The sequence below is a fragment of the Sinocyclocheilus anshuiensis genome, unplaced genomic scaffold (genome assembly GCF_001515605.1).
Source record: "Sinocyclocheilus anshuiensis isolate Anshui unplaced genomic scaffold, SAMN03320099.WGS_v1.1 scaffold16243, whole genome shotgun sequence".
In the NCBI taxonomy this organism is placed as follows: domain Eukaryota; kingdom Metazoa; phylum Chordata; class Actinopteri; order Cypriniformes; family Cyprinidae; genus Sinocyclocheilus; species Sinocyclocheilus anshuiensis.
The window spans coordinates 1-10,675 of NW_015552154.1; the positions used below are offsets into that span (position 1 = coordinate 1).

Here is a 10,675-nt window from a genome sequence, read left to right on the forward strand (position 1 = left end):
CACAGCATACCATATAGCACATAACATGTAGATTCTGTAAGGGGTGTGTAAACTTATGAGCAGAACGGTACATCCTTCAAGTATGTTTTGTTTAATTTTCTGTTACTAACTCTTATTTAATCTTATTAAAATGAAAATCATGGTATATATTTTTTGAGCAAACCTCTTTAGAAATGAATTCAATCTCTGCTGTGTAGTTGGAGTCGCTCAGATTTGCTTCCACCTGTGTAATCACAGATGTGCATGCAGACATATAACTGGAAGGCAGTAAATATTTTTCTCCTAGGACTGCATTTATTAGAGAGCTTTTTCCTACTCCTGTTCTTCCAAAAACCCCTATGGTTGCCTTCTTTATGCTGTCTTTATCAATTTTATTTAGCTTTGAAACGGCATCTCTGTGTAAAAAGAAATGAGTGGATGTCATTGACACTGTTTTCAAAATGAAATGCAAATGAAATGTAAAATAATTTTCAACACTTACACAATGTCGGGTTTTAATGCATTTGTTGTGGTCTGAATTTGGGCCATAACTCTTTCAATGATCTGCTTTGCTTTGTTTCTTATCTCCATATCTGTGTTTCGTGACAAAAAAAAAAAATTATAACAGGAATTATTAACGTCTACCCCTGCCATTTACACTGTCAGAATAAAATGTGCAAAATTTGTACCTTTATGGTTACAATCGCTTATCACTGGGCCAATACCCTTAAAAAGACATCTTTGTACCTTTTTTGCCCCTAAGAGGTAGTATATTAGAGTTGCGATATGTACCTTAAAGTACTACTTTTAAGGGTACTGGCCCAGTGACAAGGTAAAGGTACAAATTTTGCAAATTTTTTTTCTGACAGTGTACCATCTTGTACCATCAGTGTACCGTCAACACATGCATCCTACTTTAAACATAACTATAAACATAAGTGTACATGCATGTTATAGAAAAAAACAGAAAAAAATCAGGAAAATATCCACTGATGGCAGTCAGCTGTTTTCCATGGATCACACTTCTGTGTGATACATATCATAAGTTAACTACTATTGCTATGAATTTGAAAAAGCAAGAGTCTGTTGTATACATACATATAACAGGGACATTTACCCTGGAGCAACATGGGGTTATGTGCCTAAATGGTACAATAGTGAAAACGAAACTAAAGAACTATGAACTTAAAACATAAGTTCAAATTTTTTTTAAGGTGTGGATAAAATGCTTGTTATAAAAGGCACTTGTTAATAGGCAGGGGTAAACTGGTCTCCAAATCTTGAATGAACTTAATGCCATTTCCCATAGTCTGAACAATGTATTTTTACTCTATGTATTTTTGTACAATTAGTGTCAGATTTGACTTGCCTGTAGTCATCAGTGGCTGTGCAGTGATATCTGGAGACTTGTCACGTTTTCTTTTAATACCTGTAAGAGAATTCATAATAATCAACAATTTCCTGAATGACAAACTTTACTGAGAGCTAGCAAACAATTATAATAACCAGATTTCATACCATGACTAATGACTGTGGTTTGGGAGGAAAAGCCTAAAAGGAAAAAACATTTCACATTAAAGACTCTTATAATTTCTTTAATCATTTTTAATAATTTCTCCTGTAGATGATGTCCAGACACTAGATGCAGCATTTAAAGATTATACAAATGATGTTCAAGACTGCAAATTTGCAGAAATTTCCACCACCAAGCTAGGTTTTTTGCAATGATCTCTCCACCTTTTTGCTTCTTGCCATAGTCGCCTCGAGCTTTCTCACAGACAATATACAGGTGCATCTCAATAAATTAGAATGTCGTGGAAAAATTCATTTATTTCAGTAATTCAACTCAAATTGTGAAACTCGTGTATTAAATAAATTCAGTGCACACAGACTGAAGTAGTTTAAGTCTTTGGTTCTTTTAATTGTGATGATTTTGGCTCACATTTAACAAAAACCCACCAATTCACTATCTCAACAAATTAGAATATGGTGACATGCCAATCAGCTAATCAACTCAAAACACCTGCAAAGGTTTCCTGAGCCTTCAAAATGGTCTCTCAGTTTGGTTCACTAGGCTACACAATCATGGGGAAGACTGCTGATCTGACAGTTGTCCAGAAGACAATCATTGACACCCTTCACAAGGAGGGTAAGCCACAAACATTCATTGCCAAAGAAGCTGGCTGTTCACAGAGTGCTGTATCCAAGCATGTTAACAGAAAGTTGAGTGGAAGGAAAAAGTGTGGAAGAAAAAGATGCACAACCAACCGAGAGAACCGCAGCCTTATGAGGATTGTCAAGCAAAATCGATTCAAGAATTTGAGTGAACTTCACAAGGAATGGACTGAGGCTGGGGTCAAGGCATCAAGAGCCACCACACACAGACGCGTCAAGGAATTTGGCTACAGTTGTCGTATTCCTCTTGCTAAGCCACTCCTGAACCACAGACAACGTCAGAGGCGTCTTACCTGGGCTAAGGAGAGAACATACTTTCCAGAAGGCCAACAATTCACTAAAAATGTTTTTTCACTAAAAGTGCTCTTATGAAGTATTCTAATTTGTTGAGATAGTGAATTGGTGGGTTTTTGTTAAATGTGAGCCAAAATCATCACAATTAAAAGAACCAAAGACTTAAACTACTTCAGTCTGTGTGCATTGAATTTATTTAATACACGAGTTTGACAATTTGAGTTGAATTACTGAAATAAATGAACTTTTCCACGACATTCTAATTTATTGAGATGCACCTGTATGTCATGTACAGCATATTGTATTTTTTTTTATTATGAGGCAAATTTATAAATCTGACTACTTTATTAATCAAGAAATACTTAAATAATATAAAATATTTGCATATCTTGTTATAGCCACTTTTGAGCAGGCTAAAGAGAGGGAAGCACTCAGACAGCAGACTGAACCGTAAGTAATTAGACTTCATGTTATAGTATTAATAATAGTAGTAATAATAATCACAATTCATTATGTACATTACATTCATTGCATACAATTTTAAAGTAAAAATATAGCCGCAAGCGGCGATCATCAGGGTCCAAGCACGGCCCATTGGGCAATTGATGTTGAAAAGACATCAAATTTACATAAAAAACAGGTCAAATATGCAAACTATTGATGTCAAAAACTTGAAATGACGTTTATTTGATGTAAATTGAACATCAAATATATTGGCCCACATATACATTAAACCAATTTCAGTGTGGGATTAACTTCTTATTTTCACCAAAATTACCACTGGAAGAAATCGCTATCCAAACTGAATTTAAAATGATGTTACAGCATCGTCATCAATAACGTCTCGGTTACGTATGTAACCCCCATTCCCTCAAGGAGGGAACGGAGACGTCACGTTGGAACGTACCGATGAATTGGGATCTCGCCTGAGAGCCCTATCATCTTCGAGTGTAAACTAAACGAGCCAATGCATATTGGTGTGCGAGATATGCATCTCGCACTCCACCCCGCAGCGCGGGTATAAATGCGGAAGCAACGCACATTCAGGTTTCCGCTGAGAAGCCGAGCCAGTGACCCGGCACCCCGTGGTGATACAAGAACTGTGGCGACGTGACGTGACGTCTCCATTCCCTCCTTCAGGAAACGTTGGTTACATACGTAACCAAGACGTTCCCTTTCAGTCGGTCACGTTCGACATCACGTTGGAACGTACCGACGAATTCAGATCCCTAACAAAGCACCACTATTGCTGCCCCTTCTAGCACCACTAGTAAGCCACCTGGTTCCCCCGCAGCAACTGGGGTGGAAGATAGGACAGGGCTTACGTGGAGTGAGTTTATTACTGTTGTTCCTCTAGACTCATACAGTAAGACTTATTGGATAACACTGGGAAAGTGAACCCTTTCCAGGAACGCTGCAGAATCCACATCCTGCCCATAGGGAGGTATCATGTGGAGATTACACATATGGACTGGGCATAAAGGCCAGTACAACAAATGGAATGTCTCTGAGGTGGCTCCGTACCAGTTAGGATGGAGTCAACACCAGCAGGGATGGCAGAATGTAGTCTGCCAATGGAAAGACACTGGCTCACCAAGAGGGGAACCGTACCATGGAAGAATACACACATGGGATCGCCGTGGGGATCACAAGATATGGACACCTAGCCTAGCACAGGGGTCAACCAACAGGCGTACTTACAAGTGGTAGGGTTAGTGCCAGACGTTCCGTCCGTCCGGCTGCCAAAGATGATGGAGGAAGTTAACAGGGTTCGCCTTGTGGGGAACTGAACTAAAGAGCAGAATAAGTGCACATGTCTAGCCCGTGGAGGAGAGGGCACAACAAGTGATACACCGAGCAGTCTCTCTGGTTCACTGGCTACTTGAGGCGAGTACACGAGAGGACACTGGCTCTACACGAAGGCTATAAACCCTAGCAAACATGTTTGGTGTTGCCCAGCCCGCAGCTCTACATATATCTGTCAGCGAGGCACCGTGTGCCAACACCCAAGAAGAAGCAACACTCCTCGTCGAGTGTGCTCTCAACCCGAGTGGGCACGGCACGCCTTGGGTTTGATATGCCAAGACGATGGCATCCACTATCCAGTGGGCCAGCCTCTGCTTGGAGACGGTCTTTCCCTTCTGCTGGCCTCCGTAACAGATGAAGAGCTGCTCTTAGGTCCTAAAGCTCTGTGTACGGTCCACATATAGTGCAAAGCTAGGGCCGGGTCTGCCTCCCCCGAGGGCAGTGCTTGTAGGTTCACCACCTGGACCCTGAAAGGCGTGGTGGGACCCTTGGGCACATACCCGGGCCGGGGTCTCAGGATAATGTCAGAGTTGGCCGGCCCAAGTTCCAGGCACGATTCGTTGACCGAAAATGCATGCAGGTCCCCTACCCTCTTGATGGAAGCCAGCACAGTAAAGAGCACTGTCTTTATCAACAGAGTTCTCTGCAGACTGCAACGGCTCAAAGGGAGCCCTCTGCAATGCAGCAAGCACCAGAGGGAGATCCCAAGAGGGTACAGAGTTAGGGCGAGGAGGATTTAATCTCTTTGCGCCCCTCAGAAACCTGATGATCAGGTCATGCTTCCCCAAAGACTCACCGTCTACAGGATCGTGATGTGCGGCAATTGCGGCAACTTACACTTTTAGGGTGGAGGGAGACAGCCTTCGCTCCAACCTCTCCTGGAGGAATGAAAGCACAGCTCTGATTGGGCATCTCCAGGGGTCTTCACGTTGAGAAGAGCACCATTCAACTAACAGGTTCCACTTCAAGGTATAGGCACGCCTCGTAGAGAATGAGAATGCGAACGCCGTGTTCTCTCATAGGAACAAGGGCCGTCTCCGCAACCTTCATAAAGACGCCGGGCGACAGGAACAGCCCTTGTACTGATATGCCCGTCCCTCTAACACAAAGCGGAGAAACAGCCTGTGCCGAGGGAGAATTGAGACATGAAAGTACGCAAGTACGTGAAGGGCCCGGTTCAAAACTCGCAGGTCCAAGATTGGTCGTAACCCACCGCCTTTCTTGGGTACAATGAAGAAAGGGCTGGGTGTGCGGTGCAACACCTACCTGGCTCCGTGGTTGGGTAGGGGGCATGGGAGAAGGTATGGCATGTTCGAACCGGGCCCTGCTGCCCATAGTGATAGAAGAGGGGAATAAGGCTGGCCAGGCATTGCGTGACACAGTGTCATCCGCTCCCTCTAGACAGTGGAAACTGCTCTTTTTTTGATGGTTTGGGTAGGCCAGCGCTGGGGGGGGGGTTGTGTGCGACGAGCATGCGGATCGGCTGCAGCCGGCAACGGGGTGAAAGCAGCAGCAGGCCACTGGGGCAAGATGTGCTTGATTGCCCAACAGTTCTCAGCTGCCCAGAAGCAGACGGAGGCTAGGCTCTCGACTGCATCGCCGAATAGGCCAGCCTGGGAGATAGGGGAGTCGAGAAAATGATATTTGTTGGTCTACCGCATATCCGCCAGGTTCAGCCAGAGATGGCGTTCCTGTACCACCAATGTGGCCATCGTCTGACCAAGGGAGCGCGCAGTGACTTTCGTCGCTCATAAGGTGAGGTCCGTGCAACTCCTTTAGGTATCCTCGTGCAACTCCTTTAGGGCCTTGGCCTGATATACCTGCAGGAGTGCCATGGCGTGCTGGGCGGAGGCAGCCTATCCAGTGGCTTCGTAAGCCTTGGCCGTAAGAACGGACGAGAACTTACAGGCCTCGGATGGGAGACGTGGGTTACCCCTCCAGGTGGAAGCGCTCCTCGGACACAATTGCATTGCAACCGCGCGCTCCATCAGGGGCATCGCCGCGTATCCCCTGGCCACCCCGCCATCGAGGGTAGTGAGGGAGGAGGAGGAGGCGCTAGATGGGTTTCGGGCAGAAAAAGGTGCCGTCCACGACCTAGTCATCTCCTCACACACTTCCGGGAAGAATGGCACAGGGTCGGGGGGCTGAGAACCAGCCCGGGCCGCCCCGAGACACCAGTTGTCTAACCTCGACAGCTCGGGACACAGTGGCTCCCAATGGCCCGGGAAAGCATAGCTGTCAATTCTGGGTCAGGCTCGACAACGCTACTCTCCCCGAAGGGGGCAACGCAGCCGAGTCCTCATCCCCAGACTCCAGAGGCCTCATTTATAAAATGTTGCGCAGAAACCATCCTAAATTTTATCTTACGATCATTTCTCAAATATGCGTACATGTGATTCATAGAATGAATGTACATGCAGAAAACGGACATACTCGTTTCTTTCAGATGTGAAATTTATGAATTGCAAATGATCTTGAACTTGCGCGTAAATTAATAGTTTCAGCTCTCTGCCTTGTAAACGACTCCTAATGTCATTAATATGTGAAATATCACAGTCATCATCAAAATTCTTTAATTTAGAACAGCGGGTTGCAAAAACAGCTTACATTTCCAAAAACCTGCAGTACTCCGACAAGAAAAAGTGCGTACGTCTGCTCAGACCCTGACATGATGCTAAGCACTTTTCCACATCAAAAACATAGTTGTACAAATTTGAGCGCTGGCATGGATTTAAGTGTACGCACACTCTAAGATCAAATCTGAGCGTATGCATGCTTTATAAATGAGGCCCCAGCTCACCCTCCGATGCCGCAATCGACATCTGGTCATCCGGAGCAGCACCGAATGAAACGGCTGGTCCCTCATAAGAAGAACCGGCACGTTCACCCTGAAGCTCCACAGCTTGCGGCGTGCTAGAGGAATGGGGGCCCACGAAGATTCACTCTGCAGGTTTACCCCCACTGAAACCCTCAGGTCACCCTGTCTATTCACCGAAGTAGCCCTCTTCTGCGGTGCAGAAGAAGAACTAGATCGGGGCATAGGTAAGGGGACTCCACCTCTCCTGAGGTATTGGAGTCTTGACTGCAATGCCGAGATGGTCATCCTACCGCAGTGAGAGCATGACTCATCCATGAAAGCAGCCTCAGCGTGCTTAATGCCCAAACACGTGAGGCAACGATCGCACAGGGGAAACCACCACTGCAGCGCTGTCACACGAACACCAGTGCTGAAGAAGCATCTTCCCCAGAGCGCTCGTTGACTCGTCAGAATACTCTTCAGACGACAGGCAGAGCAGAACAATAGAACCGCTCGGCTCCGAAGTGAAAAGCTGAATGTGCATTGCACTCGCTCCTGCATTTATACCCGTGCTGCAGGGCGGAGTGTGAGATACATATCTTGCACGCCAATATGCACTGGCTTGTTTAGTTTACACTCGAAGATGATAGGGCACTCAGGCGACATCCCAATTCGTCGGTACATTCCGACGTGATGTCGAATGTGACCGACTGAAAGGAAACTAATATTTGACATCAAATTGATATCAAGGTGCTGCTGTGAAACACCTTGTGTAGAGGATACCACTAGCGTAGCCAGGAATCACAATGTGGGTGAGCCCAGAGAAAATCAGGTGGGCCTAGCCTAAAATGCATCTGTTATCAAGATAGGCCAACACATCTACACCTGTTTAAATACTCCACCGTTTAATCAGAGCATAAGCCTGTATGTTATCATAAGCAGTGTTAAGAACATAACGATATGGACAGCATTAGCACGGTAGCCACACCACACACACACAAATAGCCAAAAAAAACATTGTATGGGTCAAAATTATCGATTGTTCTTTTATGCCAAAAATCATTAGGATATTAAGTGAAGAACATGTACCATGAAGATATTTTGTAAATTTCCTACTGTAAATATATCATATATAACTTAATTTTTGATTAGTAATATGCATTGCTAAGAACGTCATTTGGACAACTTTAAAGGCGATTTTCTCAGTATTCTCAGTATATTGTCATATCATAACAAACCATACATCAATGGAAAGCTTATTTATTCAGCTTTCAGATGATGTATAACATCTCAAGAACTGGTTTTGTGGTCCAGGGTCACAATTATGCGTTAACCAGGTTTCTTTATTTGGGACAATAGATCTATTGAAAGTTTTTGAGAACATCAGCAAATACATACTATAAATTTAAAAATGTATAACTTATTTTCAAGTTTGTTGGTAATATTTTATTTTTTTTTTTAGACCCTCTACATCTTTTGGATGTCTTGAAAGACAAAACTCTCCACTGCGGTCAGGAATATTCACTGGTGGTAAAATGTTATAATAATGAGTGAATTTAATGTCTTTTGAGCTTTGACTAGAACAAAGAATTGTTGTAGCTACCAGAGTACAGATCTTCTAGTCTGAATGTTATTAGGAATCAAGTCAGATTTATTTATATAGTGCTTTTTATAATGCACATTGTTTCAAAGCAGCTTTACAGAAACATATTGCAGCACTAATGTCTTAAATTTTATAAGCTCCTCATTGAGTGGTTCCATTTAAAGCAACATTTGATAAAATGATATCCTAATATATACTGTCTGTGAGAGCTCAAGGCGACTATGGCAAGAAGCAAAAAGGTGGAGAGATCATTGCAAAAAACCTAGCTTGGTGGTGGAAATTTCTGCAAATTTGCAGTCTTGAACATCATTTGTATAATCTTCAAATGCTGCATCTAGTGTCTGGACATCATCTACAGGAGAAATTATTAAAAATGATTAAAGAAATTATAAGAGTCTTTAATGTGAAATGTTTTTTCCTTTTAGGCTTTTCCTCCCAAACCACAGTCATTAGTCATGGTATGAAATCTGGTTATTATAATTGTTTGCTAGCTCCCAGTAAAGTTTGTCATTCAGGAAATTGTTGATTATTATGAATTCTCTAACAGGTATTAAAAGAAAACGTAACGAGTCTCCAGATATCACTGCACAGTCACTGATGACTACAGGTAAGTCAATTCTGACACTAATTGTACAAAAATACATAAGAGTAAAAATACATTGTTCAGACTATGGGAAATGGCATTAAGTTCATTCAAGACTTTTCAAATTCATAGCAATAGTAGTTACGATATGTATCACACAGAAGTGTGATCCAAGGAAAAAGGCTGACCGCCATCAGTGGCTATTTTCCTGATTTTTTTCTCTCTTTTTTTCTATAACATGCATGTACACTTATGTTTATAGTTATGTTTAAAGTAGGATGCATGTGTTGACTGCCGATGCTGGCAAGATGGTACACTGTCAGAAAAAAAATTAGCTAAATTTGTACCTTTACCTTGTCACTGGGGCAGTACCCTTAGAAGGACATCTTCTGTACCTTATTTACCCCCAAAAGGTTCAAAGTAGTACTTTAAGGTACATGTTGCAACTCTAATATACTACCTCTTAGGGGCAAAAAAGGTACAAAGATGTCTTTTTAAGGGTATTGCCCCAATGATAAGCGATTGTAACCTTAAAGGTACAAATTTTGCACATTTTTTTCTGACAGTGTAAATGGCAGGGGTAGACGTTAATAATTCCTGTTATAATTTTTTTTTTTTTCACGGAACACAGATATGGAGATAAGAAACAAAGCAAAGCAGATCATTGAAAGAGTTATGGCCCAAATTCAGACCACAACAAATGCATTAAAACCCGACATTGTGTAAGTGTTTAAAATTATTTTGCATTTCATTTTGAAAACAGTGTCAATGACATCCACTCATTTCTTTGTACACAGAGATGCCGTTTCAAAGCTAAATAAAATTGATAAAGACAGCAAAATGAAGGCAACCATAGGGGTTTTTGGAAGAACAGGAGTAGGAAAAAGCTCTCTAATAAATGCAAGAGTTCCTTGAGAACTTCCGGGTCGTGACCACCCTCGTGCAAGTAAGTCCCTCAGTGCCTTGGCCTGGTGCACTTGCAACAACACCAAAGCGTCTAAGGCGGAAGCAGCTTCTCCACAGGCCGTATAAGCACTGCCGATGAGAGCCGACGAGTGTCTACAGGCCTACCGCTCCACCTGGGGAACTCCCGTGTATGCCCGCGCTGGACCCCCATCAAGGGTGGTGAGGGAGGATGAGCCACTGGGGCGGTTTCTGGCAGTGATCCGAATCCGGCAACGCTGGCCGTCCAGAGGGCGGCAGCGCTGACGATCTTCCTCTCCAGAAAAGTCTGGCTCACCCTCCGATGCAGTAATCGACATCCGATTGTCGGGGGGAGCCTCGGAAGATACAGGTGGTACCCTTTTTGAGGGTCCAGCCTGACAGCTCCGAGATGGTCATACTCCCGCAATGGGAGCATGACTCATCCACGAAAGCCGCCTCAAAGTGCTTAATGCCCAGACACGAGAGGCAGCGATCATGACCATCACCCGGCGCC

General features: G+C 43.6%; 1 long non-coding RNA gene across 2 annotated transcripts; it reads left to right on the forward strand.

Annotated features, from left to right (window-relative positions):
• The first annotated feature begins 2,845 nt into the window (after nucleotides 1-2,845).
• Nucleotides 2,846-10,134, forward strand: LOC107663498 (uncharacterized). Of its 2 annotated transcripts, none has more exons than XR_001631341.1 (5): nucleotides 2,846-2,898; nucleotides 8,514-8,581; nucleotides 9,080-9,112; nucleotides 9,869-9,959; nucleotides 10,035-10,134. It is a non-coding gene; the product is annotated as an uncharacterized LOC107663498 (long non-coding RNA). The 2 variants fall into 2 exon arrangements; XR_001631340.1 differs by having other exon boundaries at nucleotides 8,514-8,578.
• Nucleotides 10,135-10,675: the final 541 nt, after the last annotated feature.